At 44.3% G+C, this 21,594-nt stretch overlaps 1 protein-coding gene across 10 annotated transcripts in view; it reads left to right on the top strand.

The window, feature by feature from the left end:
• Positions 1 to 21,594, top strand: part of SPDL1 (spindle apparatus coiled-coil protein 1) — a 466,199-nt gene that overhangs the window by 45,904 nt on the left and 398,701 nt on the right. For 2 of the 10 annotated variants that reach the window (XM_073651101.1, XM_073651104.1), the window contains exon 2: positions 11,299 to 11,388. The exons of the other annotated variants lie outside the window; for them this stretch is intronic. The gene's annotated coding sequence lies outside the window, so the exon portion shown is untranslated. The remainder of the gene's footprint in view (positions 1 to 11,298; positions 11,389 to 21,594) is intronic. 10 annotated transcript variants of the gene reach the window in all.

Here is a 21,594-nt window from a genome sequence, read left to right as displayed (position 1 = left end):
ATTGCAAACAAAGGTTTCTATACCAAATATTAAGTTCTGTTTTTCTATTGTATCAAATACGTATTTCATGCAATAAAATGCATATTATTTAAATCATACAATGTGATTTTCTGGATTTTTTTTAGTCTGTCTCTCACAGGTGCAGTGTACAATTACAGACCTCCCCATTCTTTGTAGGTGGGAAAACTTGCAAAATTGTCAGTGTATCAAATTCTTATTTTCCCCACTGTACATGGTTCCCTGTTCTTGCTGGAATTATAATATAGATTATTTTATTTTATAGGACAAAATTATTTTGAGAGTGAATTTATATGATTACAAAATGTCTAAGACGCTTCCCATGAAGTCAGCTGTATTTGAGCATTTCACAGTGACTCAAGATGAAAAATATTTTGTGTCAATGTATGACAAGTGACCCAGAGGAAAACAAATGCTGTGATGCCAAAATCAGTGCATACTCAGTCAGTGATAAAAATGCTCCTACAAGAGCTTCCAATCTAAAGACATTTACAACACTTCCACCCAGAAGTTTTCAAAGCTGTGACTGAGAAAGATAACAGCAGCACCAAGAAACCCGCGCCCAGCACTTCCTGCCAGGAAAGGAGGAGGAAAGAGCATCTCAAACATCATTAACAAGATATTTTGTAAGTGACAAAGTAACTGTAACAATGACAGCAGATATGTTTAAAAGACAGCTCATACAGCTTGTTGTGAAGGACGGTGTACCATTATCATTATTTGCACGACCAGCTTTTACAGCTCTTAATGGAGAAATGGCCCGCAAACTTGGTGTTTCTCTGGAAAGAGAAAGTATTAGAAAATTAGTGATTGAAGAAGCAGTTAAACAAAAGGAAGATCTTAAAAAGACTCTCAAAAGACGCTTCATGTTTCTTAAAATGGATGCCTGCACACGTCACAGAGTGAACTATTTTGCCATCAATGTTCGATATGTTTGTGACAACAAAAAAATTGTTACCAAGACACTGGCAGTAAAAGATACTAAAGCTCCTCACACCAGCCAGTTTCTCCAGGCCTTAGTGGAAAAAGTTCTGCAAGATTACCCAAGAGGACTTGGGTCCTGACAGTTCTACTGCTGCCATATCTTCATCCTCATCAGATGAGGAGTTTGACTTTGACAAGTATTTGGATGACATGGAGCAGGCAAAGCGTTGCCGCAAGGAAAAAGATTTCACTCCGTCTCCTAAAGCAAGCAGATTGACCATATTTCAGCAAAATGTTTCACTTGCTCTCAAAGAAATAAAAAAATTCAACCGTTCATCAAAACTGACTGTGCATGAGGCAATTCCTTTATACCCGGAAATAGTTAGAGATGTTGCCAATGTGGTTACGGCTTTGCCTCCAACCCAAGTTAGTGTAGACAGGTTGTTCTCTAGCCTTAATATTAGGTCAGATTTGAGGTCACCTATGAAGGAGGATCTGATGGAGGCAATTCGATTTCTTAGAACAAATTCATAGACTGCACAAATGTTATTTAGCATGTTTTTGCTGAAAACTTTTTTGCCACTTACATAGTTCATTACATAGTGAGATTCTATATAATATATATATATATATATATATATATATATATATATATATATATATATATATATATATATATATATATATATATATATATATATTCGATATTACATATTTACAATTTTTTACAGTTTGTGTTCTAAAGTTGTATTCCAATAAATATATATTATGTTCTATCTAAATATTTTGATTATTGTATCAGAAAAAATGATTAAATGTCTTATGTTCGCATTGTACTACAATACATTTTTCACTGAAATATAAGCAATATATGTGGGAGTCGGTGTAAGGGAAATTGAGGAGTTGGAGTCGCAGGTTTGGCTTACCGACTCCACAGCCCTGGTTGCTGCTGTCATTCAAGGGTTGGGACGTTGTTCTGATGTATTAATTATAATTTATTGTCCAATAATGTGTTTATACTTTCTCCACTTCACAGAGCGCTTTTTTAAGATGTTTAGATATATACCCCCTGTGTTGTAGTCTAAATATGGTTTTAGCAGCTTCTTGGGAAAAATCATCAGGAGTAAAGCAGTTTCTTTTGATCCAAATTAGTTCACCTTTGCAAATATAACAGATCGTGTGTCCAGGGTGGCAGGATTCTGCTCGAAGTATGGCATTAGCATCCGTAGATTTACGATAAGGAGTGATAAGTACAGTGTTGTCTCTGCAATTTACCTGTGCGTTTTATTTCTAAAAAAATTAATACAATTGATGTTATATTGAGATGTAAATTTTAGGTTGAGTTATTATTGATGTAATCTACAAAATTAGCAGCCTCCATTTCTTCTCCTTTCCAGACAAACAATAAGTCGTCTATAAGGGACCAAACCATTGAATGTTTTTACAGAAAATAAATTCTGGTGTGAAAAATAAAAATTTTCTTCCCAAAAGCTCATCACTATATTGGCCAAGGAGGGGGAGAACTTGCCCCCCATGCTCACTCCTTGTTCATGGATAAAATATCGATTGTCAAATGAAAAAAAAATGTGTTTAAGTAAGAAAAAAACTGAAGAAACTAAAAAATCCTGAGTGGGAATAGAGTATGAACTGTGTTCATTCAGAAATGTTGTTAGGCATTCTATGGCCACTTTGTGACGGATTGAGGGGTACAGACCTATAACATCAAGGGTTAACCAGGATAAATCTGGGTGCCATGTAAATTCAGAGAATGTGGAGATGACTGATTTTTGTATCTCTAATGTATCCAGGAATATTAATGACTAATGGTTGGAGATGATCTACCCAGGCTCCCAATCTCTCTTTGAGAAAACCTATTCCCCTAACTATAGGTCTAAGTGGTGGAGGGAACTTACACCTTGGTAATGAATGAAAGATGGGTACAACTGGATCTTTAACCAGCAAATAATCCCTAATTTTGCTGTCAATAGCACCAGTATACATCCCCTCTATTAATAGAGAGGAAAGTTCCTGGAAAAAAAATTCTGTGGGATCATGTGCAAGTTTCCTATAGATATTACTGTCAATTAATAGTTCCATTTTTAATTTTCTATATAAATCAGCATTCAATACAACTAAGGCTCCTCTTTTATCCACAGGCCGTATAAGTGATGCGCCCCCTGGGCTGTGGGGTACTCGGTAGCCGGGCCGGTCAGTGCTGGGGATGTCACGATGGCAGTGATCCGGTCTGTGACCCAGAACAGTCACATAAAAGGAAAGTTAAAAAGGGGAATAAAGTTTTTAGAGAATGTTCGTGACGCCACCTTTGGTATGCAGCTATATGGGGCCGCCGCTGCTGTGCAGATCCTCTGGAGCTGATGGTGACGCAGCAGAGTTCGTTCAGCTCTCCACAGGCAGAGCTTAGCTCCAGGGCAGGAAATAGTGATGTTATGAGGTAGATGTTGCTAGTGCTGTATAGTGCAGGGCTGGTGGCTCAGCAATTATTCATAGACACAGTGGGGTGCAGTCTTCAGGTTTTACTCACAGTTGTTAAGTTCCTCAGGTTACACTTTCCGGATTATAACTGCCCATGTTGTCCTGTGTCCTCCGGGGTAGGGATCCAGCAATCTCTCAGGTATCTCAGGAGCACTTAGACGGGACCCCGTTCTATGTACCTTTTCGGAAGTCGCACTGCGCTGGCTCTCGCCCTCCTGCCCTGTGCCTCACAATCAGTGTCCCAAGCCAGTGGCCTCGGGTCTTGTCGGGCGACGTGCAGTCCCCTGGACCTTATGCGGCCTCCTTTTCGGCGATGTAATTGTGTCTGTTTGCTGCAGCAGCCTCCGGTTGTCAAGCTGAGCCTGGTTGTTCTCCACTAGTTTAGGGGCCGGTCCCCTCTCTGCGGCCTGATCCCTCCACGTCCGCGTAGATTCCGGTGCATGTGTGGCCTCTGCACTCACCGTGTCCCTGGGATCCCCTCTGTTCCTCCTGGAGCCCTTCTCACTGCTCCTCTATTCTCTTTCCTTCTCCTGGGCCTCTCACTGGGCCCTGCTCCTTTCTCCACTCCTCCTGAGCAGAGCTCCTCCTGAGCTCCTGCTCTCAGCTCTCTCATCTCTAAACTGACTACTCCCTTCTAGAACCTTCCACCCTCTTTTATACTCCTACCCTCTGTGCTCCACTGAACTTCTTCCTCCACCCACCTCGTCTACCTAGTTCCAGCCTCCAGCCAGGGACTGTGCTCTCCCTTAGGAGCAATCTCGCCCTTCCCTACTGAAGTGTAGTGTATTGGATGTGGGTGTGTGGGTACCGGGTAGTACTCCCTCCTTACCTGAGTGGGGTACCACACCTCTGGGTGAGATGCAGTACCTTCCGACTGAACCCGAAGGGGCGCCACATAAGCCGATCAGGATTATGTCTTAACATGTCAAAGTCCAAAATTTCTTGTGGAAACAGATTCTGTAGTTTATTTAAATTCTGATTTTTTTCCAATAATATAAGTTTTTTTCTATTATTTCTCGAAATTGGTCCAACACACTGGGTCTGGACTGTCGGATAAAAATAAGGATTTGAAAGAGTAAGGCTGAGTTCACACGATGCGTTTTTTTTGCGTTTCCGCGGCGGTTTTGCAGTTGCATGAAAAACGCATGGTAGAAGGGCAGCAATGTTCCCTAATTGAAATCCGCATGTGCGGTCAAAAATCCGCAGCATGTCAATTAATTTTGCGGAAACGCTGCTCTTTTGCCGCCATTGACTTGCATTAGACCGCATGGAATCCGCATCACTGTATATGTTGATGCGCTTTTCATGCGGTCTAATGTGCGGATGGTACCCGGGTGTGGATGAGAGGACTCTCATACAGACCCAGGTACCATTAAAAAAAAAAGAATAAAATAAAAAAATATATATTCTCACCTTCTGACCGCTCGCGCAGCGTCCTCCTGGCTTCCCGGGCACTTCGCGGTTGAATGAAGGACCTTCGCTGACGTCAGTCATGTGACGGGTCACGTGACGCTGACGTCGGAAGGTCCTAAAGTCTTCACTGCCGGCAGCCGGGACCGAGCGAAGCAGGATACCGGGGGCCATCAGAGGGTAAAGTATATATTTTTTATTTTTTGACATTCACACACTATAAAAATCCATGCCGGTTGCATGGATTTATATGGTGTGAAGTTGACAAGCACTTTCCAAGTGATGCTAAAATCGCTTGGGAAGCGCTTGTCAACCCGCATGCGGAAATGCAAGTGAAGAACGCTTCACATCCGCAAGTCCCTGGCAGGAAAATGCATGTACAATCCGCATGTACTATCCGCATGCGTTTTTTTCTGCCAGGGAGATGCAGAAACGCTCAGGAAAAAATCCTGAGCATTTCTGCATCGTGGGCACATAGCCTAAATATGGTATTCAAAGAATCAGCTCCAACCTCAGACTCTGCTTGTAAAGATCTTAGATTAGATAGTCATTATCTTCAAAAGTCTGGTAGTTGTTAAAAATTGTATGTTCAGCAGCGTGGCTGCTCACAAGTGAAGAATTGTCAGTTTCCTTCTGAAAGTGACATTTAAGGCTGTTTGCTCATTATGCGTTTTTTAAGCATTTCCACAGTGGCAATTCCGCTGCAGAAACGCTTAAAAAAAACGTTTGGTAGAAGATCTGCTCTGCACATGCTGCCGAAATTTCTGCTTCAGATTATAATTGCAGAACAATCCACAGTACTACCAATTGTTTCGTGTAATCGCTGCGTTTTCGCCGCCATTGACTTTCATTGAATGGCATAATATTCGCATCACTACATGTGCACATGCGGATATTAAGCGATTCAATGTGCGGATGGTACCCGGGTTTGGAGAAGAGGTGACTCTCCTCCAGACCCAGGTACCATAGTACCTGTTAAAAAAAAAAATAAGAGACCTGGGGCCATCAGAAGGTAAGTATAATTTTTATTTTTTACTATTCTTTCACGGTCGCACTATATAAATCCATGCCAGTTGCATGGATTTATATAGTGTGACCAAGTTGTCAAGCACTTTCCAAGTGATGCTAAAATCGCTTGGAAAGCGCTTGTCAACCCGCATGCGGCAATGCATGTGACGAACGCTTCACTTACACTTGTCCCTGGCAGGAAAAACACATGTACAATCCGCATGTACAATCCGCATGTGTTTTTTCTGCCAGGGAGATGCAGAAACGCTCAGGAAAAATACTGAGCATTTCTGCATCGTGGGCAATTAGCCGAAGAGTTAAATATCTTGTGAATTTGTTGATGTCCAGTGTAGTGCTTAACATTAAATTTGTCCGTGGGAGAGAAACTGAGACCACGTGCAAGGAGAGAAACTTGTGATTCCGAAAGAGTATAACTTGACAAATTCCAGACTGGGCATGTTAATAGCGATTCTACAGACTAGGTGAATATCTTTGCTTTTTTATGCTTTTTTCCACCCCTTCTCCTGCAGCGTTTTTTGTCTGTGCTCTGTGCAGTAACTGAGTAGTCACATTCTAAAGAGACGTCAGATTGACTTCCAACAACATTTTGTTTGAGATTCACCAGTGCATGCTGGAATACTCAAATGAGCCGTTATTAGGGGCAGAGGCTGCGGTCATTGCCACAGCCTCTGCACCCTCTTAAATGAGGAGTCATTAGTGATATCTGTTTTCAGGGGCTGGGCTAGTCCTGCTCATCTGATAATGCATCGGTTATAAATTCTGACTCCGTATAAGCTCCCTGTGCTATATTCCTTTGAATGCAGTGTGAACGTGCACTCCTTGCTGACTCTAAAGAGATGTGACGAGCCAACGAGAGCGCACCGTCAGTGGAAATTGTAAGTAGGGCTGTGTAGTTGGTATAAAATGGACAGACTCTGACTCCTAAAATTTAGAATTGGGTACAGTAGTGCAATGCAGGATGTGCTGTAAATGTTTTCATAAGAATTTGGGAAAGTTCTGAAATGTCATATAAAATGTCTGTTCCTGATTTCAGGATCTCTGCTTTTAGTTGAGATGAATCTGTGCTGCACTTTATGTACACGCTCAGGAGTGAGGCTTCGGAGTCGGAAGTCAGGGAAATTGAGTTGGAGTCGGTGGTTTGGCTTACTGACTTCACAGCTCTGAATTAAGGAGGCAATGCCGGGATTAGTCCAATCTCTAAAACAGATGTCCCTGATGACTCTAAGCTTCATAATGGGGAAAGCAGCTGTGGCAGTGATTGCAGCCTCGGACCCCTGATGACGTCCTGTGTGAGTATCCCAAAATGCACTGGGATTCTCAAACAAAACATCTTTGGGAGTCAAAAAAAAAACAAAAAATAGATAAAATTAGAGAAGGGAGGGAATGGTAGAATATTTTTAAAATTAAGTACCGTATATACTCGAGTATAAGCTAAGTTTTTCAGCACATTTTTTGTGCTGAAAAACCCCCCCCCCCAGCTTATACTCGGGTATATACTCGAGTATAAGGAAATTCCGGCGCTGGAGGGGGAGTTGCGGCGGAGGAGCAGGGCACAAGCAGTAGCCGCTGCTTAAGGGAGATTAATATTCACTCTTCTCCACTCCCATGGGAGTGGAGAAGAATGAATGTTTATTCTCTTTAGTAGCGAGCACGGAAGAGCGCTGAGCCGCAGCTCCTGCTGAAAGTGCCCGCTACTAAAGAGAATGCATATTCACTCTTCTCCACACCCATAGTCCTGGCGTGGAGAGGAGTGAATGGCACAGTGACGCCATGTGCTGCTCAGATGCTGACATGAGCTGCTGCTGGGGAACAGGATGCAGCGCTGGAGCAGAGGTGAGGAAGGAAGGGGAGTATGAATGTTTATTTTTTTATGTATGCATACCTGGATTGGGGGATGAGGGGACCATGCATACCAGGATTGGGGGGGGATGAGGGGGCCATGCATGCCAGGATAAGGAAATTTACCAGTAGGTGCTGCATTTCCCACCCTAGACTTACACTTGAGTCATTAGGTTTTCCCTTTTTTTTTTTTTTGGTAAAATTAGGTACCTTAGCTTATAATCAATGTGGGGAGAAACTATTCTTTGGGCACACAGAAGGGCATGGAGGGGAAGGAGCACAGTGTGACTTTTTGAACACAAAATTGGCTGGAATCAAGAGCGGATGCCATGTCGCATTTGGAGAGCCCTTGATGAGCCTAAACAGTGAAAACTCTCCCCCCGTGTGACCCTATTTTGGAACTACACCCCTCAAGGATTTTATCAAGGTGTGTAGTGAGCATTTTGAACCCAGAGGTACGACACAGAAATTGATAACATTAGGTCGTCATATTGAATATGTTGGCATTAGTGTTGAGCGTAAGTGCTCATTACTTGAGTTTTGCATTGGTTGCTTGGGCATGCACTGAGCATGGGTGCTCGAGTGACATGCATGTTTCGTGGCTATTAGACATCCAAAAAATAATATGCAAGGATTGCCCATGTATGGCAGGCAATTTCCGCGTATATACAGTACAGACCAAATGTTTGGACACCCCTTCTCATTTTAAGATTTTTCTGTGTTTTCTTGACTATGGAAATTGTACATTCACACTGAAGGCATCAAAACTATGAATTAACACATGTGGAATTATATACTTAACCCTAGAACGCATACCTGGGGCCTCGCAGGCCCGCCCTGTTAATTGTTTTCTATTTTCTGCAAGATTTCTTTAGTTAGAATTTTGAAACTCTAGGTATTCCTCAGGTATATAGTTGTTTGTCATTTCCAGTTTGTCATTTATTTATTATTTGCACACGGGCCTAAAAGGCCCCAGGTATGTGAAAGTGTAGGTTTTTATGGTCATGCTTTCTAGGGTTAACAAAAAAGTGTGAAACAACTGAAAATATGTCTTATATTCTAGGTTCTTCAAAGTAGCCACCTTTTGCTTTGATGACTGCTTTGCCCACTCTTGGCATTCTCTTGATGAGCTTCAAGAGGTAGTCACCGGAAATGGTCTTCCAACAATCTTGAAGGAGTTCCCAGAGATGCTTAGCACTTGTTGGCCCTTTTTGCCTTCACTCTGCGGTCCAGCTCACCCCAAACCATCTCGATTGGGTTCAGGTCTGGTGACTGTGGAGACCAGGTCATCTGGCGTAGCACCCCATCACTCTCCTCCTTGGTCAAATAGCCCTTACACAGCCTTGAGGTGTGTTTGGGGTCATTGTCCCGTTGAAAAATAAACGCAAACCGAATGGAATAGCATGCTGCTGCAAGATGCTGTGGTAGCCAAGCTGGTTTAGTATGCCTTCAATTTTGAATAAATCCCCAACAGTGTCACCAGCAAAGCACCCCCACACCATCACACCTCCTCCTCCTCCATGCTTCACGGTGGGAACCAGGCATGTAGAGTCCATCCGTTCACCTTTTCTGCGTCTCACAAAGACACGGTGGTTAGAACCAGAGATCTTAAATTTGGACTCATCAGACCAAAGCACAGATTTCCTCTGGTCTAATGTCCATTCCTTGTGTTCTTTAGTCCAAACAAGTCTCTTCTGCTTATTGTCTGTCCTTAGCAGTGGTTTCCTAGCAGCTATTTTACCATGAAGGCCTGCTGCACAAAGTCTCCTCTTAATAGTTGTTGAAGAGATGTGTCTGCTGCTAGAACTCTGTGTGGCATTGACCTGGTCTCTAATCTGAGCTGCTGTTAACCTGCGATTTCTGAGGTTGGTGACTCGGATAAACTTATCCTCAGAAGCAGAGGTGACTCTTGGTCTTCCTTTCCTGGGGCGGTCCTCATGTGAGCCAGTTTCTTTGTAGCGCTTGATGGTTTTTGCAACTGCACTTGGGGACACATTCAAAGTTTGCCCAATTTTTCGGACTGACTGACCTTCATTTCTTAAAGTAATGATGGCCACTCGTTTTTCTTTACTTAGCTGCTTTTTTCTTGCCATAATACAAATTCTAACAGTCTATTCAGTAGGACTATCAGCTGTGTATCCACCTGACTTCTGCACAGCACAACTGATGGTCGCAACCTCATTTATAAGGCAAGAAATCCCACTTATTAAGCCTGACAGTGCACACCTGTGAAGTGAAAACCATTTCCGATGACTACCTCTTGAAGCTCATCAAGAGAATGCCAAGAGTGTGCAAAGCAGTCATCAAATCAAAAGGTGGCTACTTTGAAGAACCTAGAATATAAGTCATATATTTTCAGTTTTCATGCTTTTTTGTTAAGTATATAATTCCACATGTGTTAATTCATAGTTTTGATGCCTCCAGTGTGAATGTACAATTCTCATAGTCAAGAAAATGCTGAAAAATCTTTAAATGAGAAGGTGTGTCCAAACTTTTGGTCTGTACTGTATGTATGTATGTGTGTGTGTATGTATGTATGTGTGTGTAATATATAATATAATGTGTAGAGGGGGAGCCTGGCTTTACACACAAGGGGGGTTTAGGCAGGATGGGTATATAGGTGGCAGGCTGGACACATGGAGGCCAGGATGGATTTTTTTTGGGGGGGCAGGCTGGACACATGGAGGCCAGGATGGATATTTGGGGGGGGGGACTGGCTGGACACATGGAGGCCAGGACTGATATATGGAGGGGCAGGCTGGACACATGGAGACGAGGACTGATATATACGGGGGGTGGGCTGGATACATGGAGACCAGGATGGATATATGGGGGGGGGGCAGGCTGGACACATGGAGGCCGGGATGGAAATATGATGGGGGGGGGGGCAGGCTAGACACATGGAGGCCAGGACGGATATATGGGGGGACAGGCTGGACACATGGAGGCCAGGACGGATAAATGGGGGGACAGGCTGGACACATGGAGGCCAGGACGGATATATAGGAGGGGGCGGGCTGGACACATGGAGGCCAGGACTGATATATGGGGGGGTGGGATGGACACATGGAGGCCAGGATGGAAATATGATGGGGGGGGGGGGCTGGACACATGGATGCCAGGACGGATATATGAGGGGGGGGGTTGGACGCATTGAGGCCAGGATGGATATATGGATATATGGGAGGGGGCAGGCTCGATACACATGGGCTAGGATAAATATATGGGGGCCAGAAGGGACATATTGGGGGGAGGTATTAGGAAGGATATGTGCAGGAGGGGGGGGGGCAGGATGGATATATGGGGGTGCCAGGCTGGACAACGGACTTAATTACTGTTTGGGGGCCAGATTGAGGAACATGCTTTATTAGATTTTGGTGGTGAGTGGGGAACATTTTTACTTTTACTTTTTAGGAAACTTTTCCATGGGATGGGACAAAAGGGGGGTCCTGTTACTGTGCAGAGCGGCACTATGTCTCTTTTTTTCTTCAATTGGTGTAGTGTAGAAGACGGTGTGGGGGGGGGGGGGAGTGGGAATGTGCTCTAGAAGAGATCAGTTATTCATAACTGTGTTATTTTCTGCAGAGATGATTCCTGGCTGGAAGAAGTGATGGCCATTTATGCCAGTTAAAGAAGAAAATCGAAGATGAAGAACTTCACCTAGAGACGTCACTGGTGAGTTAGTATATTACATGTAAACTTACACTACACACGTGGTCAAAATTGTTGGTACCCCTCGTTTAATGGAAGTGAAACCCACAATGGTCACAGAAATAACTTGAATCTGACAAAAGAAGTAATAAATTAATCTTTGAGAATAAACAAATGGAAGTCAGACATTGCTTTTCAACCCTGCTTCCACAGCATTTTTAAAAAAATTAAACTCATGAAATAGGCCTGGACAGATATGATGGTGCTCTTAACTTTAATATTTTGTTAAACAACCTTTGGAGGCAATCACTGCTATCAAACAATTCCTGTAACTGTCAATGAGACTTCTGCACCTCTCGACAGATATTTTGGCCCACTCCTCATGAGCAAACTGCTCCAGTTGTCTCGTGTTTGAAGGTTGCCTTTTCCAGTCCGCATGTTTCAGCTCTTTCCAAAGATGCTCAATAGGATTTAAGTCAGGCTCATAGAAGGCCACTTCAGAATAGCCCAATGTTTTCCTCTTAGCCATTCTTGGTAGTTTTTAGCTGCGTTTTGGGTCATTATCCTGTTGCAAGACCCATGACCTTCGACTGAGACCAAGCTTTCTGACACTGATTAACACATTTCTCTCTAGAATCCCTTGATAGTCTTGAGATTTCATTGTACCCTGCACAGATTCAAGACATCCTGTGCCAGATGCAGCAAAGCTGCCCCAGAACATACATAACAAAGTCTCCTCCTTGTTTCACAGTAGGGACAGTGTTCTTTTCTTGATATGCTTAATTTTTCCATCTGTGAACATAGAGCTGATGTGCCTTGCCAAAAACTTCTATTTTTCTCTCATCTGTCCATAGGACATTCTCCCAGAAGCTTTGTGGCTTGTCAACATGCAGTTTGGCAAATTCTAGTCTGGCTTTTTTATGATTTTTTTTTTCAACAATGGTGTTCTCCTTGGTCGTCTCCCATGAAGTTCACTTTGGATCAAACAACGACAGATGGTGCGATCTGACACTGATGTTCCTTGAGCTTGAAGTTCACCTTTAGTCTCTTTAGAAGTTATCCTGGACTCTTTTGTTACCATTCATATTATCCGTCTCTTTGATTTGTCATCAATTTTCCTCCTGTTGCCACGTCCAGGGAGGTTGGCTACAGTCACATGCATCTTAAATTTCTGAATATGTACAACTGTATCAAGCTGCTTATAACCTTTACCATGCTTGTCTATAATTTTCTTTCTAATCTCCTGAGACAACTCTTTCCTTTGCTTCCTCTGGTCCATGTTGAGTGTGGTACACACCATGTCACCAATAGCACAGTGAGTATCTGTAGCCCTATATTCAGGCCCACTGACTGATTACAAGATTGTAGACACCTGTGATGCTAATTAGTGGACACAACTTGATTTAACATGTCCCTTTTGTCACATTTTCAGGGGTACCATCATTTCTGTCCAAACATATTTCATGAGTTTAATTTTTTTAAAATTCTGTGAAAGCAGGGTTGAAAACAATGTCTGACTTTCATTAGTTAATTTTCATAGATTTTTAATTTATTACTTTTGTCAGATTCAAGTTATTTCTGTGACCATTGTGGGTTTTTCTTTCATTAAACGAGGGGTACCAACAATTTTGACCACTCGAGTGTATATAGTATATACAGAGCTCCTTGGTATGTCACCGGTGATCACTGTATTACCTGTACACTATATACAGAGCTCCTGTTTATAATGTCACTGGTGATCACTGTGTTACCTGTACACTGACACTATATACAGAACTCCTGTGTATAATGTCGCTGGTGGTAATAAAAGTGTTAGTATTGTGTTTTTTATTTATGATCAGTATTGTAGTATTTGGTCACTTTGTGGTGGTAATATGTGATCTGGTCATGGTGTGGCGATATTTGTCCCTTTTGTATGTGGTATTATTGGTGTAGGTATAGTGGACTGTGCTGTGTATGGTGGTCATTTGTTCTCGCTGATATTAACTAGGAAAATATTTTTTTCCATTAGGCCACAGCCCGACTATCAGTATTTGGTCACTATTTTTTCTCAGGAGTGGCAGCCAAAACGAACAGTGGGTGATAAATGCAGAATTGGTGCACTTGTTTCTATTATACCTTTTCTCTGATTGTTCCTCACCTGGTTTTGGCTCAGACACCTGAGAAAAAATATTGACCGAACACGGATAGTAGGGCCGTGGCCTTAAGGCCCCGTCACACTTAGCGACGCTGCAACGATACGACCTGTCAGGGATCGTTGCTGCGTCGCTATGTGGTCGCTGCTGGTGAGCTGTCAAACAGGCATTCTCACCAACGATCAGGAGAGCAGCGACATCGTGGAGAGAATCTTTCCACGATGTCCTGCTCCTGGTTACGAGCCTGCTGAAGCAGGAGCAGGCTGGTAACTATGGTAAACATCGGGTTACTAGGGGCACACGCGCTCCTAGTAATCCGTTGTTTATCATGGTTACCACTCTGCTACAGTGAGCAGGAGGTTACCGTTCACTTTAGCAGGCTCGTAACCATGATAAATAACGGGTTACTAGGTGCGCGTGTGCCCCTAGTAACCCGATGTTTACCATAGTTACCAGCCTGATCGCTGCTCCCGCTGGTCACACACAGCGATGTGTGCTGACCAGCGGGAGAGCAACGACCAAAAAATGGTCCAGGACACTTTGCAGCGATCAGCGACCTCACAGCAGGGGCCTGATCGTTGCAAAGTGTCACACATAGCGAGATCGCTGGTGAGGTCGCTGTTGCGTCACCAAAACCGTGACACAGCAGCGATCTCGCTATGTGAGACGGGGGCTTTACAGATTAAATACTTGCACCAGAGCTGCAGAGATGCCCTTACAAGGATTCTCCAGTGAAAACAAGTAATCACCTCTCCACAGGATCACTGATAATATTTATTGTGAGCCAGCAGTCGGACCCCCACCAATCGGCAGAATGTGAAGCTTTTCTCCCCATTAGACTGGAGCAGCATGTGAGATGCGACCCCTGATCCATTCATTCACTCAGTGGCTGTGAGCGCTGCCCCCAAGAGAATGAATAGAGCTGCGGTCAGACGTCCCACCTTTCGCTGCATTTTAAAATGGTGAGAAGTATCCTGTCAGGGATAAAACTTCCCCATTCTTCCGATAGGTGCGTTTTCCAATGTTCAGACCCAAACGATCAATAAGTGATCACCTATACTGTAGAGCTCATGGATCGGTGAGAACTTGTTTTAACCAAAGAACCCCTTTAATGCAAACAACAGTAATTGTACATCCCAGTTATAATATGTGCACAGTAGATGTGCAGGAGCCGCCAGTCAATGCTCCACTATAACAGTGATAGTGGATAACAGATATTTGCATATTGCTGTAGGTGCGCCCCTAGAGTCAATTCCCCCTGTGGCCCCAGACACCCCAGTCCGACCCTGTAACTATATACGAAGACCCAGAGGTGGTGGAAAGAAGATTCCGTCTTGCTGGAGCTGTCGCAGTGGGATGATCTATAGAACTCATTATACCTGTTATCCTTTATTGTAGGGGGACTGTTTTCATAATTGAATGTTCTCTTTGGTCATGGCATTGCTCGCCTGGTGTATTGTTGGTCGGCCACTATCACTGATTTGTAAAGTTGAGTATAGTTTTTGACTACGCCGTCTATTGCAGACCCCTACTTTTAGGGGACTTCTGGTGAACTCTAGAGAGTTATAGAATGTTGCATTTGCGGATTATATTGTGCTGGTAGTAACTAACCCCTAAACAGGTCTTGTGTACCCTTATATGAGAATTTGAAGATGTAGGAGGTTTATTGGGCTATAATATCAATTGGGATAAAACAGAGATGATGCTACGCGGCCTCTCCAGACAGTTATGGGCATTGAGATTCCTTTGTCAATGGACTACTTGCTCATGGAAATCTTTACGAGTATAAGTGATGAGACATCCTGCTAAATTGTATAAAGGTAATAACTAAAACTAAACTTTGCTAAATAGAAAGATTTTGGTCTGTCATACTTGGGTAGAGCCAATTTAATTAAAATGACAGAGAAGACACGGAAACACTATCTTTTCCATACTCTCCCTATCTATCTAGCTCCTAAAGAGGAGAAACGGATCAACTATTTATACCACTCATTTATTTGGGAGGGAAAAGAACTGCGTATAGCCTCCAACAGCTGAAGGGAAATGGGGTGATAAACTTCCCTGATATTACACACTATAACCTAGCATCCCTATTCCAGATGGTGGTGGACTTGTTGGGAGGAGCATCCTACTGCATCCTACTATGCTCAATATGGCCTGGGATGCTGTCTCTCATCGGGGCTGGCTCTTCCTGCCCTCTTACACCTCCCTTACGCTGAATTGTTGGCTGAGATGAGAGCAAATCCATTCCTGGTGTCTACTTGGAAGGCATGGCAGAAAATATGCCGACAATATCGGCTCTCTCCTTCACCCACTCGTTGTTAACTCTCATTTTCAAAATGGACATGCCCACCCTGTCTTTAATCGGTGGCACTCTCAAGGTATAACATCTATTAAACACTTGATCCACTTAACAGAGTGCCGTGTGTACTCAGTAGAGGAGATGCAGTCTAAATACCCCACTGTCAACCAAGATACTAGCACATCTTCCTGACCAGGAGTGGAAACCATGCCTGCTTAGATGGTTTACTAAATCTAATTCTTCATAGAAAAAATACCAGGACCAAAATTCACACATGAAATTGTTTTAAAAGTTATACATTTTATATTTAATTTTATATATTTATTAAATAATAATAAATTAGTATTATAAAAATACTACAGATAGCATAATCAATATGCATAGTAAGTATCTATAATATAACCAGGGATGTGTCCTTCTGTCCGAAGCCTTTATAGACTGCGCAAGCGCAGCGCGACGTGCCTGCACAGTCTGGCCCAAGACAGAAGAACAAGAACATATCCAGCCATTGCAGGTAAGAGGAGCATATGGCGCCGGAGTTCGCGATATGCATAGGCACTGAATGCATATCTCTGGCGCCATAAATAAATACCTGACCGGGAGGAGTGCTGCCGCGGCACCTGTGTTCGGTCCGGAGGCCGAGGATGGAGTGCAGCGTCGAAATCGGCGCATGTGCATGCACGTACTGCTCTACACAGTGCCATTTTAGTAGAGACTGTGTCTTCAACAAAATGGCGCCGGACAGCGTGGTATTGGCATGCGCGTACTCCGGAGCGACACTCCTCCCCTAGCCTCCGGGGGACTATTCTGGCAGAACGGGACGCAGCGCAGGAGCACAGGGAAGAAAGGTGAGTTTAATTGTTTAGATTTTTTTTTGTGTGCAGCATGATGGGGATGAGGGGTGCCCTGCATACCAGGATTTGGGGATCCAGGGGTGCACTGCATACCAGGATTTGGGGATCTGGGGGTGCCCTGCATACCAGAATGGGGGCCATGTATAATAGGAAAGGGAGGGGGCATATATACCACAATGGGGGATATTAACAGAATTGGGGGACATCTATCATATAATTAGGGAAATGTCCGTCTATTCGAAGCCTCTATAGACTGCGCAAACGCGCGCATACCGCGCTATCGGTGCCATTTTAGTGAAGACATATTTGCAGTGTGTCTTAAACAAAATGGCGCCGGCCAGCGCGATATGGGCATGCGCCACACTCCTCCTCTGGAGGCAGCACAAAACAGGATGGGGGGAGCAGGATGGGTGCAACACGTAACAGGATGAGGGAGCACATTCCAAGTTGGGGGACCAGGATGGGGGAGCATATGCCAATAAAAATGCTCGCCACCCGGCCATAGAACGGGTTCAATAGCTAGTTATTATATAGCCATCATCGTAATTAAATAATTGAATAGATAAAGTCCCTCAGTTAAAGTATAAATAGATCACATTTACATCATAATGAAGTCACTTATGCGAATTGGGTCTTTGGTGAGTAAGTGACTTCATTATTATGTAAATGTGATCTCTTTATACTTTGTTAACTGAGGGACTTTATTCAATTGTTTAATCATGATAATGGCTATCTAATATTTACTATACATATTGATTATGCCAGTGGTCGACAGAGTTGTTCAGAATCTAGGAGCCAGCCAAAAAATTTAGGAGCCAGAATTTTTTTTGTTGACAAACTGTACATATAGACCCCCTCACACGGGGCGTCTCCCTGGGGAGCACGGCCTTTGTATGTACTTACACAGGTAGCGGGAGATGAGAACGGGCCCCCGGCCACAGCGATCCTTCCCCCCCCCCCCCAGGGCCGGCTCCAGGTTTTTCTGGGCCCCGGGCGAAAGAGTCTCAGTGGGCCCTTTTAACACATACACGATTCATGATGCACAGATACGGCGGAGAAATATATATATATATATATATATATATATATATATATATATATATATATATATATATATATATATATATATATATATATATATATATATATATATATATATATATATATATATATATATATATATTACATATTACACATGGCCCAGCCTGCCCCCTCATCCTTCACATACGCAGACATATGCGCGCGCACACACGGTACGCAGACATATGCGCGCGCGCACACACGGTACGCAGACATATGCGCGCGCGCACACACGGTACGCAGACATATGCGCGCGCGCACACACGGTACGCAGACATATGCGCGCGCGCACACACGGTGCGCAGACATATGCGCGCGCGCACACACGGTGCGCAGACATATGCGCGCGCGCACACACGGTGCGCAGACATATGCGCGCGCGCACACACGGTACGCAGACATATGCGCGCGCGCACACACGGTACGCAGACATATGCGCGCGCGCACACACGGTACGCAGACATATGCGCGCGCGCACACACGGTGCGCAGACATATGCGCGCGCGCACACACGGTACGCAGACATATGCGCGCGCGCACACACGGTACGCAGACATATGCGCGCGCGCACACACGGTACGCAGACATATGCGCGCGCGCACACACGGTACGCAGACATGCGCGCGCGCACACACGGTACGCAGACATATGCGCGCGCGCACACACGGTACGCAGACATATGCGCGCGCGCGCACACACGGTACGCAGACATATGCGCGCGCGCACACACGGTACGCAGACATATGCGCGCGCGCACACGGTACGCAGACATATGCGCGCGCACACACGGTACGCAGACATATGCGCGCGCACACACGGTACGCAGACATATGCGCGCGCGCACACACGGTACGCAGACATATGCGCGCGCACACACGGTACGCAGACATATGTACACATACAGACATACACATAGATAAAACAGACAAATATATATACACAGTCATATACACTGACCTTCACATACATGCACTCACACAGACCCATTACTAATATTTTTAATATGGGGATTGGGGAAGCCTCACTCACCTGTCCCCGGTCCAGTGTCCTGTCCAGCAGCTCCTCGGGTATGGGGCAGTGCAGGGCCCCCGGCGTGTCACAGACTTCATGGCCCTGGAACATCAGAGGGGCCCACTTGCGGTCGGGTCCGGGCCCCTCCCGCCCATCTGTGCAGGACCTCCGCTCCGATGTTTGATTGCCGGCACTTCCCCCTGACATGGCCGCGCGCTGTGCCTGCTAGTAATGACGCGGCAGGAGCGACACACAAGCACAATTAAAGGTGCAGTGCCGTCGACCCTGCCGTGTCATTACTAGCAGACACAGCCGGACAGCGCGCGGCCATGTCTGGGGGAAGTGCCGGCAATCAAGCAGCGCCTGCGTCCCTGAACAGGTGCCGAGGAAGCGGCCAGGGCCCCGACAGTGAGTGGGCGGGTGGGTGTGTGAGCCCGGCCCCGACAGTGAGTGGGCGGGCGGGCGGGTGTGTGGGCCCGGCCCCGACAGTGAGTGAGTGGGCGGGTGTGTGGGCCCGGCCCCGACAGTGAGTGGGCGGGCGGGTGTGTGGGCCCGGCCCCGACAGTGAGTGGGCGGGTGGGTGTGTGGGCTAGGCGCCAGACAACATTTTCTAGGCGCCACTGGCGACCAGGCGCCTGGGTTTGTCGAGCCCTGGATTATGCTATCTGTAGCCTGATTTACATGAGGAATTTGTCACTTTTATTTATATACTGTGGGGTTCTTCAGCTTCTCATTCATGGTATGCATCACTTTATTCAGATGTTGCATTTTTAGACTATTTTATAATTATTTAATGAAATGTATACCTTTTTAAATGACTTCATGTGTTAATTTTGGTCCTGGCATTTTTTCTCTTTGGATTCCTATATAGTGACTAATGCCTTTTTGGGACATCTTACTCAAGCCAGGGACTGAGTTGCAGCTCTTTGTTGATATAAATCTGATTCTTTGTCTGGCCAAATAGCCACTAATTACAAATTCATACATGTTGCCCTGGATTTTGAACAATCCCAAGTTCCGCTAACAAAGTGGCAGATTGAGAACCCTGCCTTGTCCTGTAGCACTATTCTTAAAGCTCTAGATCAAGCCCACAAATTCCTCCCTTCAGCTCGCTTTCTAGAAATGAGACTGAGAATCTGTCATAGATCCTATTTAACTCCACAAAAAGGTAATAGAATGGGGCTGTACACAACCTCCATGTGTTTTTAAGTGCCACTCCCCCAAAGCCAGTTTGTTCCATTACTTGTGGACATGCTTGGTTATTCAGCCATTTTGGGTCAGAGTGCGATATTTCGTCACCACACAACTGACAAACTTTGCTCCTGGTGAGCCTCTATGGGCCATCTTTGGATATTTAAAACCAGATAAATACATATGCTCTCCAGTGGCCCGTAAACTACTACATTTGGTGGCAGCAGCTGGTATTAATGCCATTCTGCAGGTATGGATCCACAACCAAGCTCCTCCTTTTCAAGATCTTTCTAGACAAACTGTTGTTTCTGCTTCAGATGGATTGGACTGAGGCCTCCTTACATAAAGAGGGAAGAGTGCGGTCCTTTTTTGAAACTTGGGAAAGTTTAATTTCCCTGCTTCCACAATGCATTCAGGATGATATTAGAACCTGTTTTCAACCAACAGTATGGTATCAAGAGCAACTACTATTGGGAGAAATGTCGACATAAAATGTTTTTTTTCTGAGAACCGATGTGTAGTGTCGTTTCTAGGTGTTGGAGGTCTGCTCTGGTGTGAGTTCTACATAACTGTCAAAGCGAGTTTAAGGTTACACACCCATGTTGGGTAATCAAAATGCAAGAGATGTACCGGTTTCAGATATATCTGCTTTTCCCCTCCTCCCCCAACATCTCAGTTTTTGGTTTACTTTCCTTGTAAATCAATGTAATTGTGCCTACAATACGTACCTATTGTACTTTGTATTTTGCTACCTACCATCTTATAACATGGCATGCATATGTTAGTAGGCTTTGCTTAATCCTTGTCACCAGTATATACAGTTGAAACCAGAAGTTTACATACACTATATAAAAAGACACACATTCATGTTTTTCTCCATATCTGACATGACATCAGAATAAACCTTTCCTGTTTTAGGCCAATTAGGATTACCATAATTTTCAGTATTTGCCAAATGCCAGAATAATGAGAGAATGTTTTATGGCATTTATTACTTACTGCAGAGTCAAAAGTTTACACTAAGATTACTATGCATTTTAATAATTCTGGACTGGCTATATGATGATATCGTGTTTGGAAGCTTCTGATAGTCTTTTTGGCAACATCTGAGTTAGAGACACACCTGTGTATGTATTTTAATGCACACCTGAAACACACTGCTTCTTTGTGTAGCGTCTTGGCAGTCTAAAGTCTAAGTCTAAAGAAATCAGCCAAGATACTGGGAAGAGAATAGTGGACTTGCACAAGTCTGGCTCATCCTTGGGAACAATTTCAAGATACCTGAAGGTGCCTCGTTCATCTGTACAAACAATTATACACAAGTACAAACAAGATGGGAATGTCCAGCCTGCATACCGATCAGGAAAGAGACGGGTTCTGTGTCCCAGAGATGAACTTGCTTTGGCCCGACATTTGCTTTTGTTCATGGGTTGATATGCACAAGACCTTGTGAAGATGATGGCCGAAGCTGGTAAGATTGTTTCAATATCTACTGTGAAACAGGTGCTGTATCAACATGGGCTGAAAGGCCACTCTGCCAGGAAGAAGCCATTGTTCCAAAAGAAACAAAAAAGCCAGATTAATGTTTGCAAATGCACACAGGAACAAAAGACCTTATTTTTTGGAGACATATCCTGTTGTCTTATGAATCTAAAAT

Source organism: Phyllobates terribilis, unplaced genomic scaffold, assembly GCF_046119375.1.
Source record: "Phyllobates terribilis strain yellow unplaced genomic scaffold, ASM4611937v1 Scaffold_11__3_contigs__length_659146591, whole genome shotgun sequence".
Lineage (NCBI taxonomy): Eukaryota > Metazoa > Chordata > Amphibia > Anura > Dendrobatidae > Phyllobates > Phyllobates terribilis.
The sequence above is the reverse complement of the archived record's forward strand: the minus strand, read 5'-3'. Positions and strand labels throughout refer to the sequence as shown.